Source organism: Molossus molossus, unplaced genomic scaffold (assembly GCF_014108415.1).
Source record: "Molossus molossus isolate mMolMol1 unplaced genomic scaffold, mMolMol1.p scaffold_m16_p_2, whole genome shotgun sequence".
Classification (NCBI taxonomy): Eukaryota; Metazoa; Chordata; class Mammalia; order Chiroptera; family Molossidae; genus Molossus; species Molossus molossus.
Window position 1 is genome coordinate 119,291,326 of NW_023425355.1, and position 14,840 is coordinate 119,306,165.

The 14,840-nt window shown below is 35.5% G+C and overlaps 1 non-coding gene across 1 annotated transcript; it reads left to right on the forward strand.

Moving 5' to 3' along the window:
• Window positions 1-2,886: 2,886 nt before the first annotated feature.
• LOC118636879 lies at window positions 2,887-3,047 on the forward strand. Its single transcript, XR_004960837.1, has one exon. It is a non-coding gene; the product is annotated as a U1 spliceosomal RNA (small nuclear RNA).
• The last annotated feature ends 11,793 nt before the right edge of the window (window positions 3,048-14,840 follow it).

Below are 14,840 nucleotides of genomic sequence, written 5' to 3' on the forward strand. Positions count from 1 at the left end.
ATCATATAATAGTATAATTTTTTAAGAAGTCAAGTAATCATCTTGAATGCTTAATGGCCTCTTTCTAGTATATGCAGTTTAACATTTTATAGTTTCAGTTTAGTTCTCATTTGTCTAGCTAGTCTTCAAAGTCATATAATTTGCCCACACAGTTCAAACAAATAAATTAAAAACTTGGCAGGATGTGGGCTCCAGATAAGAGAATAAGTAGAATTTAAGATCCGTAAGACAATATGGATATTGTCCATCTAGGTCATTATCTCGAAGATTGAGTTTATTTGTATCTAGAGGGCATCCATGACATGTCCAAGGTTACCCAGCTAATTAGTTACAGAGTGAGGATTAGACCTTTCTTGCCAATTCAGTTTTGTGTCCCTCTTTTCTGGGTCATTAATAGTTGGTCTTAAAAAGTTGCATGTAACTGTACTATTTGAGGAATGAAATTAACAGAATACACAAAAGAAACAAAATATTTTCTGTGAGTGTTTCATAGTTTCTCCTAGGAAAATATAATTACAGTTAATCATGTATACTAAAAATATGGTAGAAAAATTAATTTAAAAAAATAATAAATAAATGAAATTAAGAACGAGAAAGAACTGGTACAGGTGACTATAAGGACAGCTCACAATAACAAGTGTCTGCGATGTTTTAGAAAATTTTATTTCTCTTGTCACAATATCTAGACTTGGAAATTAAGGACTTTCTTTTTTCCAGCTTGACTGAGATATAACTGATATATATCATTGTGTATATTTAAGGTGTACAGTGTGATGACTTGATATATGTATATATTGTGAAATAATTACCACAGTAAGTTAGCTGCCACATCTAACATTGTGTGTATGTGTGTGTGTTGTATGTGTGTGTGTGTGTGTGTGTATGCTGAGAACATTTAACACCAATTCTCCTAGCAACTTTCAAATATACACTAAAGTATTGTTAACTGTAGTCACTAGGTTGTATATTACATCCCCAGAACTTATTCATCTTAAAACCTACAATAGTCCTTTATTGCATTTGCATTCTTTCCTTGTCTGATTTTATTTCAAGAAAAGTAGAGAAAAACAATTACATTAAACTACAGATTATAGTCTCCCGAATAACTTTTTTTCCATAAACAAAACCAGAATTAGTTTTAAGTGTTCTTATAAAATAAGAGAACATGTTGAAAATGAATGGGTTAGATAAAGTAATTTTTAAGGAAATGGTAATGATACACCTTTTGTGTAAGATGTAGAAATAGATGGAATTGAATGGAGACTAATTTATTGATATCCTAATAAAATTTGGTGAATCAATGGCTGGCATACTGTTTGCAATTTATATTAAAGAAGGATATTTTGGCACATAACAGTTTGCTCCTTTTAAGTAGACTCTCATGGTTTGATACTCATTTGCATGGGCATGATGGGTATCATCCAATTCAGGTTTCATTTAGCCACACACAGAAACACTGAAAATTATGATAATTTTATCATCACTAAGTCTAATTTTTAATAAATATTATATTTTTGGAGAAAATAACTAAAATTTTAATTAAAATAAGGATCCCAAGACCATTCAAATAAACCTAAAATAATGATTTATTATTTTCTTAAGCCTCTGCTTTGTTGAGCTGATGCATTTGTCCACTACTCTAATTACTGTAGAAAATGTTCCATTATTAGCATTGATCACTCAGCTGTATTTGTACTTAAAAAAATGTCTTGTTCCCTGCAAAACACATTGCTGCTTAGGAAATGTACTATATGCAAATTATATTAAAACATTATTTATTTCCTGGAGTAACTGAACTGAAGATAACTGTGTATCATAATTAATGAAATTCTAGGAAGCCAAATGAATTATATTACTAACCAATATCAATTCAGGAAGAAGGTAATGAAGCTAGGAGTAATGTGACCTTGGAAACATAAATTATTTCTATATTATTTTCTATTTAATTTTTATTTTCCAACATTTCATTTCTTATCTAAGATACTTATATCCTTTTGGAATATTTTTCACATGACCTATTTATAAATAGACTGCCTGCTTAAAGATATCTCCAGAATAATCTCTCAAGCGTGCCATTTTAATATTGTTTTAAGATTGCAGGACACTAAAACAAGTTACAATCCCTCTTCAAAGCTGGATTTGAGAATCTAAAAAACAAAATAAATGAACCAACAAAACAAAGCAAAAACAAACTCATGGTTGCCAGGTGGGAGGGGGTAGGGAGATGGTGAAAAGGGCAAAGGGATTAAGAAGTACAGATTGGCAGTTACAAAACAGTCTCAGGGATGTAAAGTACAGTATAAGGAACATAGTCAATAATATTATAATAACTATGTGTGATGCCAGGTGGGTACTAGACTTATCGAGTTGATCACTTTGTAAGTTATATAAATGTCTAATCACTATTTTGTACATCTGAAACTATTATTATACTGTATGTCAACTATAATTTAAAAAACATTTTTTAAAAAAGGAAAAATAAGCAAAATTCGTACCTTTTGGTTTTCTAGTACAATATCTATACCTGTCACATGCCCATTCAGTTGCCAAATTCTCCACTGTAGGCCCAAGCCCAAGTTTTCAGCCTTTGTTTTCATTGGTGCTCTCAAGTCTTGGTCCTTCTAGACCTTTTTTGTCAGACTCTGCATTTCACAAGGTTCCCAGGTGACTTGTATGCTCATGGAAGTTTGGGAAGCCTGCCTCCCAAGAATGGTCCCACTTCATTTAAATGGATGTCTTAAGTGTCTGGTAAGTACCAGGCAAAGGGTTAGGTTCCTAATATGTGTTACCTCATGTAATCTTCACCATATCTTTATTATCATTCTGCTTCTTAAGATACAGGGATTAAAAATATTTTATTATAGAAAGTATAAAATATATACAATTATACTTAACCTGGAAGAGGAGATACCACAATCACAAAGGCAGTTTTCCCAGAGTGAGGCTTATGCACTGCACTCTGGATGTGCTGACCCCTGCGATTTCCCCCAAATAAACTCAACTGCACAATTTGTGGTAGTGGGGGACTGCATTCACACTCTTCCCCCAGAAAACACACACACACACACACACACACAATTATATAGATAAAACTAACAATACACCTCCCCTGTTCCTTTATCCAGTTTCAACAGTGTATGGCCAAACATTTTTCATGATTATTTACAAGGTGTTATTAGGCCATTGCTAGCAAAAGAAATAAGATCGGTCTTGGGCATGAAGTCTAAACCCCTAGCAGTGTGGCTGGGTAGAAAAGACAACATGCCAATGGCCCCAGACTTTTGCAAGTGTTTTTTTATATATCAAGTAGACTAGGAAAGAAATATGTAAGCCCCTCTGAAAGGATTTGCATTAGCTATAGAGACAGGGGATGGGCCAGTTCTGGGATCGGGGAAGCAGACTGCAAGGAAGAAGTGTCCTCCCCGTGGATCAGCTGTGGGCAGCATATTGGGAAGTTTGTGTGTGAATAAGCAGAGGCTCCTGGTTCTAAGGCACCTGACTGTTCTCTCTTTTGGATAATCATGGAAATAGCCAACTAGAAATGAATCTTAAATCCCAGCAGATACACAGGAATGTGAGCAGTCTTTTGTCAGAGCTGGTCCACAGCTTTCAACAGGCTCTGTTCTTTCTCTTTCTTTCATTCTCTGGCTGCTGTAATTTTAGTTTAGAAAACCTCAGAATTTATTTTTCTTGTCAGAAGGCATTGTTTATTTCACTTTTCGTAGGAGGAAATTGGAACTGATATTAAGTAAATAAATTAAGTAAATTTGCCTGAATCTAAGTAGCTAGTCAATGGCAATACTAGAACAGACACCCAGCTTGTCCACCTCCATTGAGTCTTCTCTATGTCATGTTACTGCCCTTACATTGTCCTCAGTTTATTTCGTCATTCTCGTTTAGCTCACTGACTTCTTGCCTTCTTATTCATTCTAAAAGACTTTTCATATCCACACATGTCCATTTGGAAAGCTGACGATTTAAACTCTAGATGTTTGGGAAATCAGACACATCCCCAATGATGTCACTACCCTCCAACAGTAAGTTACAGAATGAGAAAAAACAGTTTTTTGTTAGCTTTCTTTTTTTTTTTTTTTAATTTATTTTTTTTATCCTCACCCGAGGACATTTTTCCATTTTTTGTTCAGGTAGAGTGGGAGGGAGAGAGAGGAACAGAGAGAGAGGAGAGAAACATCGATGTGAAGGGACACATCGAGTGGCTGCCACCCGCACGACCAACCAGGGCCGGGGACAAACTGCAACCGAGGTACGTGCCCTTAGCGGGAACCGAACCCCGGTCTCTCCAGACTGCAGGCCGACGCTCTAACCGCTGAGCCAAACCAGCCAGGGCAGCTTTCTTGATTGTTCATTCATTTTAAGCTCACGTTCTTTCAAAGGTTAATGTGTAGCTATAAAGATCAATTGCTGTTGGTGCCATCCTAGGACTTTCTGAGTTCACCCTCTTGATCATGCTGCTTGTATGCAAACTTTCCTCCACACTGTGATGGGGCTATGTTTATGGCTTACCTTTTCCCACCCATATAGGACATATTTTGCACTATGTATGGATATTATTGCAGTATGCCATGTCATCTTTGGCAACCATTTAGTTCTGCTTTCAATAGGAAACAGTTTTATTTTATGATTTATCACAGTTGTTCTGAACTTTAAAAATATTATTGTCTAGTTATGTTATATATTGCAGGATTAATGTATATTGTCCAAGGAACAAGTATGATTCCCTTTGTCTTCCTTCCAATAAATTATTTAAATCTACTTAACTACATCAGTATTCCAGAATAAGTCTGTTTGTTAACATTATATTTCATTTAGAATGCTGTAGAAAGGGACTGTTCTTCATATAGTCACCTAATCATCCCAATAGCAAACTTTTCCAGTATGAAATTTAATTTTGGAAGGCATCTTTTTAACTTTATTATATCTGTATGCATGTAATACAGTAACATGTTACCAATTAAAATGTAGGTTATGCTCTTCTTTTAAAACTTTAACTTTCAGTCTGAAAATAATATCAAAATTTGGTATGCAAAATATTTACTCAGCAAAACTTTCCATTTCTCAGATGATTTGGAAACCACTACACTCCCAAAAGCTATGTATTACAATATAACCTGGAATTTTATCCTGCGTTCCATTGTTTTGATCATTAACCCCTAAAGAATTAAGTATTAGCCCTGGCCGGTTTGGCTCAGCGGTTAGAGCGTCGGCCTGCGGTCCTGAGAAACCCGGGTTTGGTTCCCGCTAAGGGCACGTACCTCGGTTGCAGTTTGTCCCCGGCCCTGGTCGGTTGTGCGGGTGGCAGCCACTCGATGTGTTCCTTTCACGTTGGTGTTTCTCTCTCTCTCTGTTCTTCTCTCTCCCTCCCACTCTACCTGAACAGAAAATGGAAAAATGTCCTCGGGTGAGGATAAAAAAAAAAAAAAAAAAAAAGAAGTATTAAATGGTAAAGCTGTGACCAAGTATTCACTATTGCCCATTACCTATCCTCTGCCTTTGCTTAACTAACCTTTAGACAGATTTTCTCTGAATTTTGGCTTGCCTTCAAGTTTGATTAAACATTAAAATGCAGAACATGCCTCCTTAATATCTCACCCTGAGAATTAGCTAACCAGAGTAAGAAACAGACAGCCTGGATCGTGCTATCTGTTCCCTCCCACTCATTTGCCCAGTTTCCCTTCAATAGCTCCTGCTAGCCTAGCTTATCCCTTATACAAGAAAGACATTTTTAAGTTTGTGAGAAGTGTTCAGATCCTAAAGTCATTGCATTTTCCCTATTTCAATACTGTTTTGAATAAAGTTTCTCCTTATCTAAGTCCAGATTTTTTTATATATATAATTGTTAAAATCTCTGACTTTGGTACGTTTCCTTACATTTATTTCTACTTGCCTTGCCTTCTAATGTGCAATAGAAGCATAATGGTGACTAAAGTTTTTGAGCATATTGATGATGTTTCTTTGAGAGAACCATTTGACTGCAATGCATATTTGACATTATCAGTGAAATGCCTTTTTTCTAATTCTCTTGAGTCACTAAATTTGAACTACTAGGAATGTGTTGCCCATTTATTTTACTCTGTTTAGTGAAGTCCATAACTACAGCTTTATGTCTCATGTCTCCCAAATCCATCCTGGATAATAAGGACAAGGACATAAATGACCAGTGCAGTTGACAATGCTTTTGCTTCCCTTAGTATTTAAAGAAGGAAAACCTAGTTCTGTATTTGCAGTGTGAGCTCCTTTAGGTACTGGATGTGGAGCTCAAATTGCCACTGACTAATGAAGCCAAGGCAAGGGCTTTGGCTTTAGCAGCACAGCAACAGATGTTAGATCTGAAGTATGAGCAAAGGTTGATGACAGGCCCTGTGGAGAGCAGTAGTGTCAAAGTGGTCATTGGCCTTCTGAGGCTGACCAAGGTCCTGGTGGGAAGGAGGACAGATGATGCACTTAAATTACTCTCTCTTGAAAAAATGTGTACATAGCTGTCGCTACTTAATCAGTACCGATATTTTTCATATAAAAATCTGAGTTTGCACTGAAGGCTTTCTTTTTCCCAGAAAGGCAGCTCAGTTATTTATTTATTTTTTTAATCTCACTAAATAATATATTTGAAACGAATTGTTCTACTATATAATCTTAGACATTACAATACAGTCATTATTTTATAGTAGTTCTCAATTCTTTCTGCACATTAAAATGCCCTAGAGAACTTAAAATAATAACACATCCAGGCCCCACTCCAGAACAATTAAATATGAATCTCTGGAAGTGGGAGGGAGATGTTTTCAAAGTTGCCTAGGATATTCTACTGTGCATCCATAGAGGACTGTCCCTGGAATCAGACTACTAGGCCCAAAATCCAGACCCTAACACTTTCCAGCTGCATGACTATGGGGTGGTTACTTAAAAACTCCTCAAACCTGGATTTTTGCATTTTTTTCCTTTATTGATTTTTAGAGAGGAAGTGAGAGGAAGAGATAGAAACATCGATGAGAGAGAACATCGATTGATTGCCTCCTACATGCCCCCCACTGGGAATCGGGCCCACAACCTGGGTATGTGTCCTGACTGGTAATCAAACCAGCGACCTCGTGGTGCATGGGTAGATGCTCAACCACTGAGCCACACCGGCTGGACTCAATTTTTGCATTTGTAATATGGAGATATGGAGTATTAATGAAAAAACTAAGTGAGATGATTATAGTATATAAAATGCTTAATATATGACCTGGTATGTAGTAAGTGCTTTTTATATGTATGACGTTGTTATTATTATTACTATTACTATAGACTCTATTATTACAGCTTAAATTCTGTTTTATAATTGAAATAAGGTGTAGTCTAGTCACCACAGAGCTGCCTTATCCACAATTTTACTTCCCATGGTTTCAGTTACCCATGGTCAACTGTGGTGTGAAAATATTAAATGGAGAATTTCAGAAATGAACAATTCATAAGTTCTAAATTGCGTGTCATTCTGAGTATCATAATGAAATCTCTCCATCCACCTCCATCCCATGCAGGACATGAATCATCCTTTTGTCCAGCCTCTTCACGCTGTATATACTCCTGCCCATTAGTCACGTGGTAGCTGTCTGTTACCAGATTGACTGCCACAGTATTGCAGTGCTTGTATTCAAGTCACCCTTATTTTACATAATACTGGCCCCAAAGCACAAGGGTAGTGATGCTGGCAATTCAGATATGCCAGAGAGAAGCCGTAAAGTGTCCCCTTTAAGTGAAAAAGTGAAAGTTCTCAACTTAATGAGAAAAAAGAAATCATATCCTGAGATTGCTAAGGTAAGAGTCAATCTTACATCTGTGAAATTGCAAAATTTATAAATTAAACGTTATCATATATATGTATGTACAGGAAAAACATAGTATGCAGTATATGTGGTTTGGTACTATCTAAGGTTTCAGGCATCCACAGGGGGTCGTAGACTGTGTGAGGAGGGGACTACTTTATTCCCTGTAACTAAGTCAGTCTCCAACTGGATTTTGTAGCTATCACATGGATGTTTGTAAACATTCAAATCTGACCTTTTCCAGTGATTTGCTAGACATAGTGATTTCTTGTTACTATGAGAAAAGTCTACAAAAAGAAGCATCAACCACAGGAAGTTAAATTCATTTCTCCCCTGCTGAAATGCAAAAAAAAAAAAAAAAAAAAAAAAAAGTACAGAATTCTACTTTTGGGCTTGATGCTACACCTGTTTTCCATGCATTTTAAATAATCTTCATCTCAGTCTTGCATAAACTAATGGGTTCCTGATGTGCTCTATTCTAAATGACATTCAAACCGAAGAGCAGTGATTTCATACTTTTTCAAGTATTGCAAACTCTTTTAACTAACTTCAGACCATGTACCAGACCCTCTACATGAGAGTACTTACATTTTATTACTTTTTGAGAAAACATGACCAAAAGTTACTCTAAATTAATTCTACAACTTTCTTATTTTTTTTTTCTTCATTGATTTTAGAGAGGGGGAAAGGAGAAGGAGAGAGAGATAGAAACATTGATGAGAGAGAACATCGATTGGCCACCTCCTACATGCCCTCCACTGGGGATTGGGCCCACAACCTGGGCATGTGCCCTGACCAGGAATCTAACCAGTGACCTCTTGGTGAATGGGTCGATGCTCAACCACTGAGCCACACCAGCCGGGCTTCAACAACTTTTTAATGTGAAAAACTTTTTTATTAACTATTAGAGCATGCATTGACATCCCTAAGATTGTCTTTAAAACAGCAGCAGGCAAATTTTTTGTCAAACTGTTTGATTTACATAAGGCAATACAGAACCTAAACTCTTCCTAGGTTTCTGATGCCCCTCGGGTATCTGCAGCCCAGAGATCAGGAACTATTTTCAAAGATGATGGAAACTTGTTGGTCATTTTACGATTGCAAGTCTTATTGACACTGATCAGAGATATTTCAGATCAATTTCACTGATCTCTTATTGGAAAAGAACAACACAATGTAATACAAAGTTTGTCTATTTTCCTATCATTGGACTAATCACCAATGGGGATATTCTGAAAAAGGCATCTATCTTTGAAAAATTAAATGAGATAAGGCTACCTTCTGTGATTTAGTACATCATAATTTCTCGTTAATTTTGTTTTTTACTTCCTTCTGAGCCACTCCTGTATGGTCAGGAGTGCCCAGGTGATCTCACCCTCTACCACCATATTCCTACCGAAAGTGATGCCAGACCATCTTCTGGCTTCCCAAGTTGCTATTGTGATTTCATTATAGCCTAGTTGATCTCTAATATCTGTTCGCGTGTTTAGATATCAAAATTTAATCTTCAAGCTACAAATTTATAATCAGAAAAATTCTTCTTTAGTGTTGTTCTAATCAAGGAGAATATACTTTTCTTGGTGGGATTTCAGGCATCTGACTAGATGGTTGGGGAAATACATTTTAATAAAGGTTTCTATCAGAGGAGTTCCATCATGACACAGTATTGATGACCTCCTTTAATAAATTGCAAGGCCAGCTCTGATCTTAACCTGTGTTACTGTCTGTTTATAAAAGCCTCCTGAATAAAATAGTTTGATATGAGGTATTTCAAGCATAACTATGACTTCTTTTTATGTTCATTTAAAAATTCTAAAATCTTCTGAGATAAAATGGAAATAACTTATAAATATTACCTAGTCTATGTTTTAGATTATGGCTGCTTTAAAATAAAGTACATTAAAAATTTGAAGGAATAGTTTAATGGAACTGAGCTTACTGTGTTCATATGAATTTATGCCATCACAATGGGAGTTTTAGCTTTTGGTTACCAGCAGGATGCAGCTGTTGATTCACATAACATAGTTAATGGCTTTTGCCTCTGCTCAAAATTCTTTGCGTTTAAGCATTAAAGATGTAAGGATGCAAACAGAAGAAAAGCTTTATATCATATAGTTTACAAATAATTTTTAGATTCAGCTTTATTAGGTATTTTAAAGCTAATCATGTACTAGAGCAATCTACCATGTATCACATTTCTACTCTTTGGACATTAAGACAGTGCTATTTAGTACTCTTGTATATTTTTGTGAGTACTTAAAGTTTAAATTTTGCCTTTGTATCTCTTTGTAATGATAGTCACTTTCATATATCTTTGTAAAGGCAAAAAAATGTTTATAAATTTATATATGTGTAGGGATTGGCAATTTCTTTTTTTTTTGCCACAATTCATTCCTAGAAACCACATTTTGAAATTAGTTAACAATAGATTATAGTATTTTCCTCTAGCAACACTCTCTTAAAAAGAAAATATATCTTGGTAGATATTAATCAAAAGGAATGTTTTTAAGTACTTAAGCTCTAAGAGAGATTGGTCAGATTTCTTAAATGCTTTATAAAAGTTTCAGTTTCTTCTTATCTTACCAGATTATTGTGTATCTAGCAAGTGAAATTATTCATGTGAAAATAACAAATAAATTTAAGTTATTGCTAAATGGATATACATTTCTATACCTGATGAATATCTACACATCTCTTCTGTGATCTGAAAAAGAATTCTCTGCTCTTACTCTGCTGTGATGCAAATCAATGGGAGACATTCACATGTGCAACATATTTTTGTAGATTTAAGGTAGTTTTAGCTTAAACCAAAGCCTATTTTAAGGCATAAAATTATTTACTATATAGTTGCTAGAATTATTAATTTTCATAAATAACAGTGATGTTATGAACTATAGATAACATATCATCTAAGTTACTACAACACCTAGAAGAATAAGTAGCTGTAAGTCTACTCGTTTATCCCCTCTAATAAAAGGATGTTAAAAGATAAATGAGAGTCACATTATCCTCAAAAATACAGGGTGGAGCAAAAGTAGGTTTACAGTTGTTTGTATGGACATTAATTCAATAATTAATAAATAATATAAGAATAAACTTTGTTTCATATACTCAGAACTGTAAACCTACTTTTGCCGAACCCTGTATTTACACCTGCTTTGATTCTTGAAAATAATGTAGATGAAAAAATTAAAACTCTGGAACTTAATTTCTCATAACAAATGACTTGTGAAAGAGACAGTCTTGTTTTACAACACCATGGATAAACCCTACCATTATAAACATACATTACCACACCAGAATTAAATTTCACTTATCCCATCAATTGTCCTAACTAACATAGATACACGATCTACAGTAAGCACTGCATATTCTTTTTTTCTAATATTTTTTCTTTATTTACTTTTGTTTTTTAGAGAGAGGAAAGAAGAGAGAGAGAGAGAGAGATAGAAACATCAATGAGAGAGTACATCAATTGGCTGCCTCCTGCATGCGCCCCACCGGGGATTGGGCCCACAACCTGGGCATGTGCCCTGACCGGGAATTGAACCGGCGACCTCTTGGTGCATGGATCGATGCTCAACCACTGAGCCACACCAGCCAGGCAGCACTGCATATTTAAATAAACATTAATTAATCCTTTGTGTGTAAGTTTTCATGTGAATATTTTTGCTACCAGTTATTAAATTGAGAAATATTTTGAGTAGATATGGATAGTACAATATGCTTTAAAGTGTTTGCTAAACAAAGTTTGTTTTCTGTAACCATTTTCTCTGAAGCAAGCATAGTTATTCAAAATGATTCTACTGATTTTATATTTTTACTTAAATAGTAGATGGATAGTAATAAGCATTTGTTTTGAATGGTGATGGTGGTGGTAGTGGATTTCAAAATATAAAGCATTTTCAAAGTGTTGACCCAGCATGTTTTCTTTTCCTTCTCTTATTCCTGGGCTTATTTATCCCAATAAAAAGACTTCTGGTGTCATTGGTTAACATAAGATGTTTAAAAATTTTAAAGAAAGACTTGTGGTGTAAGAATCCAGCACTGTTAGCAGTGAACTCTTCATTAACCTTTCATAGCCAGCTGCCAGTTATGTCAACATGTAATTTTTGGTTAGATGCCTTGTGGAGAAAGTTTAGACACACAAACCATTTAAGACTATAAAGACCTGCTCCTAGCCCGGCCGAGTTGCTCAGTGGATTGAGTGTCATCCAGTGGACTACGAAGTCCTGGTTCAATTCCTGGTCAGGGCCCATGCCCATGCCCGGGTTGCAAGCTCGATCCCTGTGCAGAAGGCTGCCAATCAATGTTTCTCTCTGACATCGATGTTTCTATCTCTCTCCCTTCCTCTCTCTTAAAAAAATCAATAAAAACACATTTAAAAAAACATTTAGAAAGACCTGCTCCTAGCAACCACATTCTGGAGCCTTGGCCCTACTTCTTGCCATGACCCTGTTTCTATGAATTGAAACCATGTTCAATTGAACTCCTTTTTGAACACAAGATCTGTCTTTCATGATGCATATAAGAAGAGAACCATCCTTAAGAGCAAAATGATATAAATAATATCACAATCTTATGGTACATAGCATATTTCAATAGGCCATTATAGTAATTCATACTGTGTTGGAAAGCAATTAAATACTGTCATTGAATAGCCCTTTAACACATATATTTACTATAAAGCTTCAAAATTTAAACTCTAACATAATTTCAGAGACAAGGATAAGGATCACTTATCTTAAATAATGATGGGAAAGATATATGTGAGATTTGAGTTATTATTAACCAATTAATGACTGAGGTGGATAAATGGTGAGACTTTACACACTTTCTCTAATGTGCTATATATATGCACCATGTCATTCAGCTTTGAAATTATGGTGCTTAAAACTGTCATTTGCATTGTATTGGTTATTCGATAATGTGAATTTAAAATTTTTTTAGTGATTTATGTTCATGGTTTTTTTTTAATTAAAATAAATGTTTGCCTTTTCCTTTTATAGCAGAATGTGATTCCTTTCCTACAATCTGGCAATTGGAAGAAATGGAAAATAGAATTAGGACAGTAATGTGTGCCTGTGCCTGTGGAGAGGAATATGGTATTTATGTGTGCGTGCAAGTCTGTGTGTGTGTGTTCATCATACAGATGTATTAGCTGAATCAAATTAAATTGCCATTTATATAACTTGGCAATTTCATGTGGTTCATTCAACCCAATATTTAAATATCATTTTGATGCAAACAGCCTTAGTGTTGATCTAATAAGTGCCACTTGTAGCATCAAGAAGTAGATGCCACAGATACAAAATATATTTTTACACATTCATATTATACCTAGCAACCTTTATAAATACTTCTACTGATTTGATAAATTATCATTAGATTTTCTTCATATGCGTTCTAATAATCTGTTAATGATACTAGCTATGTTTCTTATTTTCCAATCCCAGTCCCTATGATTTTAATGTTTCCATTACTTCCCTCTGCAGTACCTTTATTAAAGTATTGAATAGAAATGATGATAGCAGCCAGCCTCCTCTCCTTCCCAATTTTAAAGTACAACCTCTCAGTGATTCAATATTAAGTTTAATGTTTACTGACGGGTTTTTGTAAATATCTTTTATCTAGTTTGATAACATATCTTTTTAACATGCATGAATGCTGATTTTTTATAAACCAGTTTCATAATGTAGGTGTGATTTTTTAAAATTTAATCTAGTAAAGTAATATCCCCTTCTTTTATGTAAGTATGAAACATTTTAAAGTAAAAAATTTAAGTCCTGGCCGGTTTGGCTCAGCGGTTGGAGCGTCGGCCTGCAGTCCAGAGAGACCTGGGTTTGGTTCCTACTAAAGTCACGTGCCTTGGTTGCAGTTTGTCCCCCGCCCTGGTTGGGTCATGTGGGTGGCAACCACTCGATGTGTCCCTTTCATGTCGATGTTTCTCTCTATCTCTCTCCCTCCCACTCTATCTGAGCAAACAATGGAGGAATGTCCTCAGGTGAGGATTAAAAAAAAAAATTAAAGGTAGATTTCTAACCACTTGGAATTGGAATTTGTGTTAAGTGTGAGGGAGGGTTTTAGTTACATTTTGTGTTTAATATGGACATCAAAATGTAGACACTTCTCCAAAAAGGACATACAGACATATGAAAAGATGCTCAATGTCAGTGATCATCAGATAAATGCAAATTAAAAACACAATGAGATATCACCTCATATCTGTCGGAATAACTCATCAATAAATCAGCAAATAAGTGTTGGCAGGGATGTGGAGAAAAGGGAACCCTCGTGCACTGTTGGTGGGAATGCAGACTGATGTAGCCACTGTGGAAAACAGTATGAAGGTTCTTCAAAAAATTAGAGATGGAACTGCCTTATGACCCAGCAATTCCACTTCTGGAAATTTGTCCCAAGAAATTTGAAACACTAATTCGAAAGAATATATGCAGCCCTTTGTTCATTGCAGCATTATTTACAATAGCCAAGATTTGGGAGCAGCCCAAGTGTCCATCAATAGATGAATGGATAAAACAGCTATAGTATATTTACATAATGGAATACTACTTGGCTGTTAAAAGGAAGAAAATTCTACGCTTTGCAACAACATGGATGAACCTGTAGAACATTATGCTAAGTGAAATAAGCCAAAGAAAAACAAGTACCATATGATTTCACTCATATGTGGAATCTCATGAACAAACTAGACTAACAAGCAAAATAGAGATAGAGCAGAGATAGACAGCAGGCAGACAGCTCTGGTGGGAGGCAGGGGTTAGAGAGGGGATGGAGGGATTGAGCCAAAAAGAAAGAAAGAGAAATAACTGATGGACATGGACAACAGTGTGGTGATTTCGGGGGTGGAGGGGGTGGGTGGAGGTGAAAGAGGGTGTGTTGATGGGAAAAAAATAAGATGAAAAAAAAAAGTTCCACTGTAATTTCTTACTAAAAACTTTTCTTCCTCCCACTTCTTTGCAGTATCACAAGTTTAATGAATCAGGAGACTATGTGTAG